This window comes from Phymastichus coffea, unplaced genomic scaffold (genome assembly GCF_024137745.1).
Source record: "Phymastichus coffea isolate CEN01 unplaced genomic scaffold, Cenicafe_Pcof_1.1 PCOF00034, whole genome shotgun sequence".
Taxonomy (NCBI): Eukaryota; Metazoa; Arthropoda; class Insecta; order Hymenoptera; family Eulophidae; genus Phymastichus; species Phymastichus coffea.
The window spans coordinates 3,375,897-3,387,741 of record NW_026706845.1 but is presented as its reverse complement, the minus strand read 5'-3'; positions in this window follow the sequence as shown (position 1 = coordinate 3,387,741).

The following is an 11,845-nucleotide window of genomic DNA, read 5'->3' as shown; positions in this document are numbered from 1 at the left end:
GCGCTTAATCGCCGGGTGCACCCGTACGTAAGCCCGAGGGCAAAAGCAGTCGATGGACACTACGTGCCAGTAATGGGCAACGTAAAGCTACCCTTCACTTTAGGGGGGTAACGCATTGGCTCGATGTTTTGATTCTGTCGGAAATCGACACAGAGTGCACTTTAGGTGCCGACTTCACCCGCGCTTTCTCAGCGATACTCGACCCAGAGATGAACACGCTGAAGGTTAAGGGCTGTGACGAGTAAATCCCGGCCGCACTTTCGTCAATGCTGGCTGAGGAGCTTATGTCACTAGCCTCGCTCGGTATAGAGGAAATTTCCGAAAGTCAGCGCAGAGAAGTCAACGAGCTAAAGCACAGTTTGCTGCCTGATCCCTCTTGTGAACAGCTAGGCTGTACGGGCTGGATCGAGCATGACATCGACTTGAAATGCGCACGTCCTATCAAGCAACGATATTATCCCGTATCAAAGAAAATTGAGGACGAGATGCACGAGCAGGTGCTGCGCATGGGAATCATCCGGAAGTCGAAAAGTGAGTGGTCGAGCCCCGTCGTTATGACCCCGAAGAAAGACGGCACTTATCGTTTCTGTATAGGTTACAGGAAGGTGAACGCGCAGACGAGAGTGACCGCGTATCCGTTGCCTTATATGGACGTGATACTGCGAAAGATTCAACATGCCAAGTTCATAAGCGCGTTAGATTGCTCCGGAGCTTTTTGGCAGATTCCTCTTACAGTGAGGTCTATACTAATCACTGCATTCACCGTGCCAGGACTCGGTCTGTTTGAGTTCGTTAGAATGCCTTATGGCCTAGCGGGGAGCCCCGCAACATTCCAGATGTTAGCTGACAAAATTATAACACCTGAAATGGAGCCCTACGCTTTTGCGTATTTAGACGACCTCCTTATCGCAACGGGAAACTTCTCGAAGCACATTAAGTGGTTGACGTGCATCGTGAAGCGGCTAAACGAGGTGGGTCTAACGATAAACCGGAAAAAGTCAAAGATTTGCATGACCGAAGTGTGATACCTCGGCTTGTTGGTGAATCGCGATGGTTGCCGGCGCGATCCAGAGCGAGTTCGCTCGATCCTCGAGTACCCCGCGCCGAGAAACCTGAAGCAGCTGAGACGTTTCCTAGGAATAGCTTCTTGGTACAGGAAGTTCCTCGAGGGCTACGCTTCCCTGTGCGAGCCGCTCACTGCACTCACTCGCAAAGATTGCAAGTATGTGTGGACAGAAAAACAGGAAACAGCTTTTGACCAAGTGAAAGCTTTCTTGGTCTCCGCACCAGTGCTCTCAAGGCCCGACTTCGCCGCTCCATTCATCGTTGAATGCGATGCTAGGGATATGGGACTGGGCAGTGTTCTTTTACAGCACGTCGAAGGAGTAGACCGCGTACTCTGTTTTGCGAGTTGGGTTTTAACTGCTCCAGAGCGACGGCTGTCAGTGACAGAGAGGGAGTGCCTCGCTGTAATTTGGTCGATCGAGAAGTTCCGACCTTACATCGAGGGCTATCATTTCACAGTGGTGACAGACCACCACAGCCTGGTTTGGCTGCGAAACTTGCAAAGCCTCAACGGGAAGTTAGGCCACTGATCCTTGCGTCTGCAAGCCTACGATTTCGATATCGTGCATCGGAGTGGCAAAGATAACGTAGTGCCGGATGCGCTTTCTCGTATGTACGAGACGGACGAAGACGAAGTCGCTTCCACAGCTTCTCTCAGCATCGGTAAAGACACGAAAGACCCTTGGTACCGGAATCAAGTTAAGAAGGTCTTAGCTGATCCAAGGGCCCATCCGTATTTGAAGGTCGTCGAGGGACGGCTGTACGTGTGTCGCCCCGACCCGGTCATTAACGACACGATGGGATGAGACGATGATGCTTGGAAGCTGGTAGTACCACGGGAGCATCGTGAACAAGTCCTCGCAGAATGCCATGAAGAGCCGACGGCGGGACACCTCGGCCGTTACAAGACTCATCAAAGGGCGATTCTGCGTTATTACTGGCCAAACATTTATAAAGACGTGGCTCATTTCGTACGCAACTGTCACGTATGCCAACAGGTGGCTCCGGCGGGACTTATGGGAATAGTCTGCGGAGACACTATAGGTCCGTTCCCGAAATCGCCACAAGGCCACGAGCACCTGCTGATTTTCATGAATATGTTCACTCGGTGGATTGAGTGCATATCCATACGAAAGGAGAATGGCAAGACCATCAAGAGAGAGCTAAATCAACGAATTTTCTTGCGATTCGGCGTCCCCAAGAAATTTTTGTCTTATAATGGCATGCCCTTCAAGAACAAACTCATGGATGACTTCCTAGACTCCCACGGCGTTTACCGTGCGACGTGCGTGCCCTACTCACCGAAGTCCAACCCAACGGAGCGCGTAAACCGAACCGTGAAGACGATGATAGCAGCGTTCATCCAAGAAAAACACACTAATTGTTAGACAAAGCGTAAACACCGATAGGTTTTGAAAGTTGCCGCAAATCAATAATATTGTACCTGTTGGCCCGGGGAAAACTAACACCGGTAACTTTCAAAACAAAAGAAACTCAAATTAATAATTTTATTTGATATCGTGTTGTCTCAACGTAAATGTGTTTTTTTTTAAATATTGTTAGACACAGTCATCGGTGATTACACATATAGACGCTCGTTATAATATGTTAGATACTACCCAACACAGCCGCGCTAACAAACAGTTAGTGCGCCTGATAGGCAGGATCATTGTATGACGTAATAACGAACAAAGAGTCTTTCGGTAATTACAACATTAAATGACCTTTGTTAAGCCTACCGTCGACTAGTAAAGTCAAAATTTTGCCTGTTTACTGATTTTAATAAGCACTCGCACTCGCATCACCCGCGGAACAAGCGTGTAAATTTAAGCGAAAATTTGCCACAACGCAACGAACAGATAACGATGGACGGCACTCAAAAAGAAGTAGAAGACTGGGTTTTGACGCTCCAAGACGAGGAAATCAACGAATCCCTCCTGCTCTCCGATTTTCGTGTTTGACGTAGGTAATTACACGCGCCCTTCAGTACGATCGCACGAATAAATTAATTAAACGGTATCCACCCCGTTACAAATGCTATTAAAAACGCGACTCCAATATACCCTATAAATAAAAAAATTAATTTAGCCAACTCTAAAGCTGTATCTGACAAAATTAAAGAAAAAAGAAGATTAAGAAAAATTTGTCAGCAAACTAGATTACAAATAGATAAATCCAAATATAATCAATCAATCAAAGAACTTAAACAAATTCTCTACGACGAAAAAAATGAGAATATAAATAACTACTTAACGAACCTAACTGCAACCGAGGCAACTGATTATTCACTTTGGAAAGCAACAAAACAATGAACCAACCGCAAAGCTTCTCTCCTTCTATTTTAAAAAATGACATGACATGGGCTAGAACAGATATTGATAAAGCTAATACTTTTGCTAAACATTTACAAAACATATTCAACCCACCGAAACGTAAAATAATAAAAGATGAAGATCAAAATTTATTAAATAACATTCAAAATAATAATGTAAATAATTACACATATAAGAGCATTAAAACTAAAGAAATAAATCATATAATTCGCCATTTTTAAAATAAAAACAGCCCGGGACACGACAATATAAATGCAAGGTTATTAAAAGAACATCCAATAAAAGCGGTAAGATTTACGAGGTCTGTCATTTATATTTTCATGCTAGCATTATGCTTTACCATCAGGTGGGTGGTATCCTTCAAAGTAATACCCACTTGATTGAATAACACGGTTCCATCGATGTTTCCACTTTACTAAACAGTCCTGGAACTCACTTTTAGGGATAGTCTTAAGTACACTTGTCGCATTGCCGCACAAGATTAGATGAATGCGCTGGCGCATTATCGTGATGGAGAAGCCAGTCACCACTTTCCCAAAAGTGCGGCCGTTTTCTTCTTACTGCATCACGCAAACGTTTCAAAATTTGAACGTAGTATTCTTTATTGATTGTCTGACCTGTTGGTGCATATTCGTGATGTACAACACCTTCACAATCGAAAAAAACAATCAACATTGACTTAACATTGCTCCGACTTTGGCGTGCTTTTTTTGGTCTTGGCGATTCAGAATGCTTCCACTGTGAAGATTGTTGTTTTGTTTCAGGATCATAACCATAAACCCATGATTCATCACCCGTAATAACTTTTCTAAGCACATTATCATCATTATTGACCATTTCCAGATTGTCCAGAGCGATTTCTAAGCGAATGTTCTTCTGCTCTGCTGTGAGCAATTTTGGGATGAATTTCGCACACACGCGTTTCATTCCTAAATTTTCGGTTAAAATTTCTGAAATGATAGTTTTTGGTATCCCAAGGTCTTCTTCTAGTTCTCGCACAGTTATACGACGATCTTGTTCGATTGCAAGTCGCACCCGCTCAATATTATCTGCGGTTTTTGTTCGTCGAAGGTCGGCCGGAACGAGAATCACTATCGACAGAAGTGCGACCATCCTTGAATTGTTTATACCACTCTTTTATTCGTGTTTTGCTCATACACTCGCTTCCGAAGGCCTTTTGCATCATTTCAATAGTTTCCGAACTCGTTTTTCCGGGTTGAAAGCAAAATTTGATGTAAATTCGTTGACCTTGTTTTTCAGTCATTTTTGACAATATCAAAATCCGACGAACGCGAGAAAGCCTCTGTAAACAAAGACACGCTGCGCATGAACTATACGTCGGCAGGTATCAGTAAGTAACCAATAGATTCGTGAGGCTTTACTGTTGACGATTCTGTCCGATAGAGGTCGCTCGAACACTATGGCGCGAAGATATAAACGTAGGCCCGATACTTTCCGGACAGACCTCGTATAACCATTCTCCTAAATTCAATTTTCCGCTTACACTATTTCCCTACAGTATGGAAAATACAACAATAATACTTATATCAAAATCAGGTAAACCTCCCCAACAAGTAACTTCATACAGGCCAATCAGTCTACTGCCAACGTTATCCAAAATCTGTGAAAAAATAATAATTAAAAGACTACATAAAATACTAACAGAAAAAAATATAATATCAGATCACCAATTCGGTTTCCGTAATGCAGTATTTCTTGATTAGCACAAGCATTTGATAAAGTTTGGCAATAAGGGCTATTATATAAACTAAAAAAAATTGTACCAAAAGAACTTTATTTACTACTGGAATAATATCTAACAGGGGAACCACACCAACCCGACCTCACCGATTTGAATGATTTTGGCATATGTTGTAGTACTTGAAAAAAATTAGATACGTGTTTTTTTTTCATCGGCCCGTAAGGGCTTTTAAGGGGTGAAATCCACCCTGAAAATCAACCCCTTCATTTTCTGGTCTAAATAATGAAGATTCCACTATGGGACCGAATTGACCACTTTTGTCTTTTAATACTATAAAAAGTGGTGATAAAAGTTTTCCGGATGCTGAAATAGTTGGCTGAATTGTATAACTGTGCGTTGTCGATGAAACCGACTGTACCAGACATTGCACCTGCTTTTCTCCTTCAACTGCTAATGTTCTTCCCGAGTGCATTTCTAATTGGAAACCACTCTGATCTGAATTATAAAAGTTTCCAATGCCGATTTCTGGTATACATGATTTAACATCAGCTACAAAAGCATCAGCATTAGTTTGTAGTTCTTCTTTACTTTCTAATGTTTTTTTGGTGATAAATTTATTTATTTTTCTAGATACTACTCTATGAGCTTTTTTAAATTTTAGTAACCAATTTTGAGAAGCCTTAAATCTCATATCTTTATAGCCAACAATTTTTTGAGCTTGCAATGCCCATTTCCGTATATCTCGATCATGCACTATCATACCAGCTGCAATAGCGGCTTTTAAATTATCAAACGTGTATTGGCAAATTTGTGCAATTTTTTCTCGGTAAGTTTCATTTTTATTAATTATTTTCGCCGAACGTTTAAGTTGACTTATAGATGAAACTTTTTTGAATCTATGTTCTACAGTATCCAGTTCTAAGTTTTTGTTTTTTCCCCTCCTCCAAAATTCTACAGCTCCTTGTTTATAATCAAATGTGATTTCATCATCATTTGTGCACTGATTTGTTGGTGCAAAATCAGGATCAGGAAAGTGATGTTGAACTTCATCATCGATTATTTTAGCATCAGTATTTTTATAATCTTCATGAAAATCTAACGTCTCTTCAACAATCATATCAATATCATTAAACTCATACACGACATCTATTAATATTTCTTTCAACTTTACTCACAATTTAATTTCTGTGAAATTAATCTCGCTATCTGGTATTTGTAAACTTTGAAAATATGCTAATAATAAATTGACTACGTTCAAAGGATTGATCTTCATATTTTAATCTAAAACAAAATCAAGATATAAATACTCTTTTTTGCAGTTGAATAATTTTACAAAAGACAAAAGAAAACCTAGTCTATAGATAGAATTCGATCATACGTTTTTAACAGTTATATTTCACATATTTACAAATCAAAATATTTCAATAAAATTATATATGATAAGTGACATAAATACTTACGTAGTGTACAAAAACTTTTTTTCTTGTTATGTACTATACTCGTATTTTCGTGATCGGAAAATTTGTATGTAAATATAGAAATAAGTTTATTTATGAATCCAGCACTATAAAAAAACTTTAACTTTTTAAATAGTTGACTTTTCTTCAACTACTAATAATGAAATATGTATCGGATGCCTTATTATCGTAAGAGGCTTATTATTATTATTTGATATAACTTATATTCTTCGAGCCATTGATAAGACAAAATTGTAAATAAGATAAAGTGTACAGCCAAGTAAAGTACCAACAAAAAGTAAACTAAACCACAAGTGAAAATTGAAAAAAGTAAACAGATTATAAGTATAGGAATTCAAACTATAATAACTATTTATAACTATTAACATAATCATTTATTTGTTATAATTTCTTTTCTCATTGACAAATTGTAAATGATTAAAAAAGAAATAATAACTATATTAAACTTCCACTTTTGAAATTAATAATTTTTAACTGATATTACTTGTTATTTTTCTTTATTACGAATTAACTTTACGTTTAAAACATAATAACTATTATTATTACTCTTTTATACATAGCAATATGAAGGTGGTCCGATAAGTAAGTACTAAGTGCTTCACCGCCCGATGGCGCCACTTTCGCAAAAGAAATATTCTATCACGTAGTACAATCTTCTCGATGGTTACTGTTAAGATTTCAGTCGGATCGGAGTTGTAATTCATTTTTGAGAGCGTGTGAAAGCAAGTGTGTCCGTTGATTTTTGAAAAATGGAAAAAGAGCAGTATCGGTCGGTGATTCGATTCTTGTTTTTGGAAGGGAAATCGCCCAGCGAAATAAAAAAGCGCTTGGATGCTGTGTACGGTGACTCTTCTCCTTCGATTACGACCGTCAAAAATTGGTTTAACGAGTTTCAACGAGGTCGCACGTCGATTTTTGAAGAGCCACGTCCACGTGCTCCGAAAAGGGGTACCACGGAGGATAACGTGAAAAAAATTCACGATCTCGTATTGCCAGATGGACAATTGAAGGTGCACGAGAGAGCTACGAACGTAGGCATCTTAAAAGACCGCGTAGGTCATGTCCTGCATGAAATTTTGGGCATGAGAAAGCTGTTGGCGCGATGGGTGCCGCGTTTGCTCACTCCGGACAACAAGCGCAACCGTGAGACAACTTCAGAGCAATGAAGGAGTTTCTGCGCAATGCGAAGGAGTTTCTGCGTCGTTTCGTGACAGTCGACGAAACATGGATCCACTGGTATACACCAGAGACCAAGGAACAGTCGAAATAGTGGACTTTACCCGGCGAAAATGCTCCGAAGAAGGCGAAGACTGCCCCATAGGCCGGAAAGGTGATAGCCACCGTTTTCTGGGATTCACAAAGTGTGATCTACATCGACTACCTGGAGAGGGGCAAAACGGTCACAGGACTGTACTATACCGAATTATTGGGCCGATTGGACGTCGAATTACAGAAAAAACGGCCCCATTTGGCGAAGAAAAAAGTGCTCTTCCACCATGACAACGCACCGGCTCACACCTCCGCCGTCGCCATGGCCAAATTGGACGAATTAAGCTACGAACTGCTGCCCCATCCACCGTATTCTCCAGATTTAGCCCCGTGCGACTTCTTTTTGTTTCCAAACTGGAAAAAGTCACTCGCCGGGCAGAAATTTGAGTCGAATGAGGAGGTAATCGCTGCCACGGAAGCCTACTTTTCAGACCTCGAGGAAACGTATTTTTCAGACGGGTTAAAGAATTTGAAGCATCGCTGGGCCAAGTGTATCGAACTAAAAGGAGACTATGTTGAAAAATACACTTTTCCAAAATTTTCGTTTTTCTTTTGTAGGCTAAATACTTATCGGACCACCCTTGTATGTACGAGGTGTGTTCAAAAAGTAAGGTGACTTTTCAAATTTCACGGGCAATGTACTTTCGATTATCGATTTTTTTGTTTTGTTATGTTGGTACACTCTTCCCGAACATCTGTACCAAGTTTGAAGTGTATAGCATTTTTTGGTTGGTTGTGAGAGGCGTAAAGGTTGTAAGTGTTTTGCGTGCTCGGCGATTTCTTGCTATCGAAAAATATGGATCAAAGGATTTGCATCAAATTTTGTGTAAAAAATAAAATAAAGTGCTCCGAAACACTTGAAATGTTGACGGTGGCATACGATGTAATGGTTCTGAGTAAAAAAAATGTTTACAAGTGGTACAAGCTCTTCCAAGATGGCCGGGAAGATGCCAATGACGAGCCTCGCTCTGGACGCCCAAGCATATCAACAACTGATGAAAACGTTCAAGCACTGAAGAAAATTGTTCTGGAAAATCGTCGAATCACTATCAGAGAAGTTGCTGAGGACGTTGGTATTTCGCTTGACTCGTGCAATGAAATTTTTTCTAACGTTTTGGGCATGAGACGTGTGTCAGCGAAGTTTGTTCCGAAATTGCTAAATTTTGACCAAAAGAACCGTCGCATGAGCATCGCTCAAGAACTGTTGAATGACGTCAACGACGACCCAGATTTACTCAAAAGGGTCATAACTGGTGACGAATCATGGGTATATGGTTATGATATCGAAATCAAAGTCCAATCGTCTGAATGGAAAAGCCCAGATCAGCCAAGATCGAAAAAAGCACATCAAATTCGATCAAATGTCAAAGTTTTGCTCACTGTTTTCTTCGATTACCATGGCGTGGTGCATCAGGAGTTCTTACCATATGGACGTACGATCAATAAACAGTATTATCTTGAAGTTATGCTCCGTTTGCGAGAAGCAATACGAAGAAAACGCCCAGAATTGTGGAAAAACAATTCATGGCTTTTGCATCACGATAATGCCCCTGCTTACTCATCTTTGCTTGTGAGAGATTTTTTGGCCAAAAACAACACCACAATCATGTCTCAGCCACCATATTCACCAGATTTGGCTCCATGTGACTTTTTCTTGTTCCCAAAACTAAAGATACCTATGAAAGGACGGAGATTTGCAACGATTGAAGAGATAAAGACTGCATCGCTGGAAGAGCTCAAGGCTATGCCGAAAAGTGCTTATGAGAAGTGCTTTGAGGATTGGAAAAACCGTTGGCATAAGTGTATTGTATCTGAGGGGGGTTACTTTGAAGGATACAACATAAATATTGATAAATAAATAAATATTTTTTCTTAAAAATACAAAGTCACCTTACTTTTTGAACACACCTCGTAATACAATGCAAATAATATTTTTAAAATAATTGATACTATAACTGTTATTATTAATTTCGAAACAACAAAATAGTTAATAATTATTTATAATTTATTTTAGTCTCAAATCTTATATTTATAATCCGTTATTAATTACACAGCTCCACAAAAAAAAATGAAAGTCGAGTGTCAGAAACCAAACCTACCCTACCCTATGTTTTTCGGGTCGCTGAACACGAATCCGAAGTCCGTTTCACCCCATCAGGTCCTGATTCCCCATAATCTCAAAGTTTAACTCCAAAAACCACTAAAATCGTGATCTATGTAATTCTCAAGCATATTTACCCACAGAACAATATAATTAATCAATACACAAACCATAAGCCCTCAAACTCTGAGACTCTGTGTCGCCGTAACCTCAAAACCCGGGACCCCCGTAACGCAATAACCCCTTAACCCCCATGAACTCGTTTTACAGGCATTCCGGAAAAAAAATTCCGGAAACCAAAACCTACTTACCCTATGTTTTTGGGGCCGCTGAATACGAATCCGAGGACCGTTTCACCTCATCACATCAGGACCTTCCATAACCTCAAAAATCAACCCCAAAACCCCATAACTCGTGACTATGTAATTATCAAGAATATTCATCCACGTGACACACGAATGAACCACAAACCATACGCCCTGAACTCCTTAGACCCCGTAAAGCCGTTACCTATAAGCCCAGTATACCCCCGTTATGCCATAACCCCGTGACGCCCATAAACTCGTTTTACAGGCATTTCCCGACAATATGAATATTAAGTTTCAGTGACTCGGTTACTGTATAACCTTATAGCTCGCTTTGTAACAAAGAATTGAGTCTCAAACACTGCGAGGTTGAAATATGCGCGCTACTCTTTGAAGTGTAGTAATATTTATCAGCTCAAAATCTGAAAACTCCCCAACTTTATCATTTTCCAGAGCCGCAAACCCAAAAATCGAAGAACTCTGAAACGTTCAAGCCTAATCAGCAACAGAGATCTTCAACGCGAGGTTGCAACAGATATTTGCGTCTCCAACGCTAAACTAATGTCCTGTATCTTATTATGTGAGGAACTTTATTAGTTTATGATAAGCGAGAAATATATTCTTTTCTCATGTGTTTAATGTGTCTCGATATAATACCCACATTCAGCCGAGCCCAGGAACGACGACGTGGACAAGCAGGATTCCGTTCCCTTTGGGGTGCTTTATTTTCGTGAGTTCCCCTCGCCTCTCACAGTCGGGGTACTTTATTTTCGTGAGTTCCCCTTGCCTCTCACAAATAGAAATATGAATATAAATTAATAAAAACAAATGTAAGTAGAATAAAAGTAAAGTTTTTCATTCTGTTTTGCATCTTTTATGATATCTCACTTGCTTACTCTCGAAGGATCGACGAAGTGAACGTCGCTTATGAGTTTGGCTATCCACTTGAACATCTCGTTTCAAATTCCAAACGTAATCTGCCATCATATTTACTCCCCAAACTCCTTGGTATCTTTTTTCCATATCTTTGATATCCTGGTGGAATCTTTCTCCTTGCTCTTCACTAAAGTCGCCCAATTTATCTGGAAAGAAATTAATATGAGAATCTAAAAAATGTAATTTAACGCTCATGTTGCAGCCTAGACTTTCAAAATTGTGAATAAGATCACTCACCAGTTCCTTATAATTTGGACTTTTCATATTTCCGAAGAAATTTGTTGAGACGTTGTAAAAACTTGTCCATGCAGCTTTCTCTGTATTCGTCATATGATTTATGAACAATGAATCGTTGAAAAGTTTCTCGGATTTGTGGACCATCAAATACACTTGCCTCCAATTTTGCATCACTTAGTTTGTTCATTTTCTGTGCAATATACTTGAAACAGTCTCCTGATTTATCAAGAGCTCTTACAAACTGTTTCATAAGCCCGAGTTTTAAATGTAAAGGTGATATTATGATTTTCGATGGATGTACAAGCGGTTGATTCGTAACATTCACGGATCCTGGTTTTAACGACGATCGTTCGGGCCAATGTTTCACCTTGTAGTGACTATTACGAGCTCTACTATCAAAAAGGCAAAGGAAACAAGGG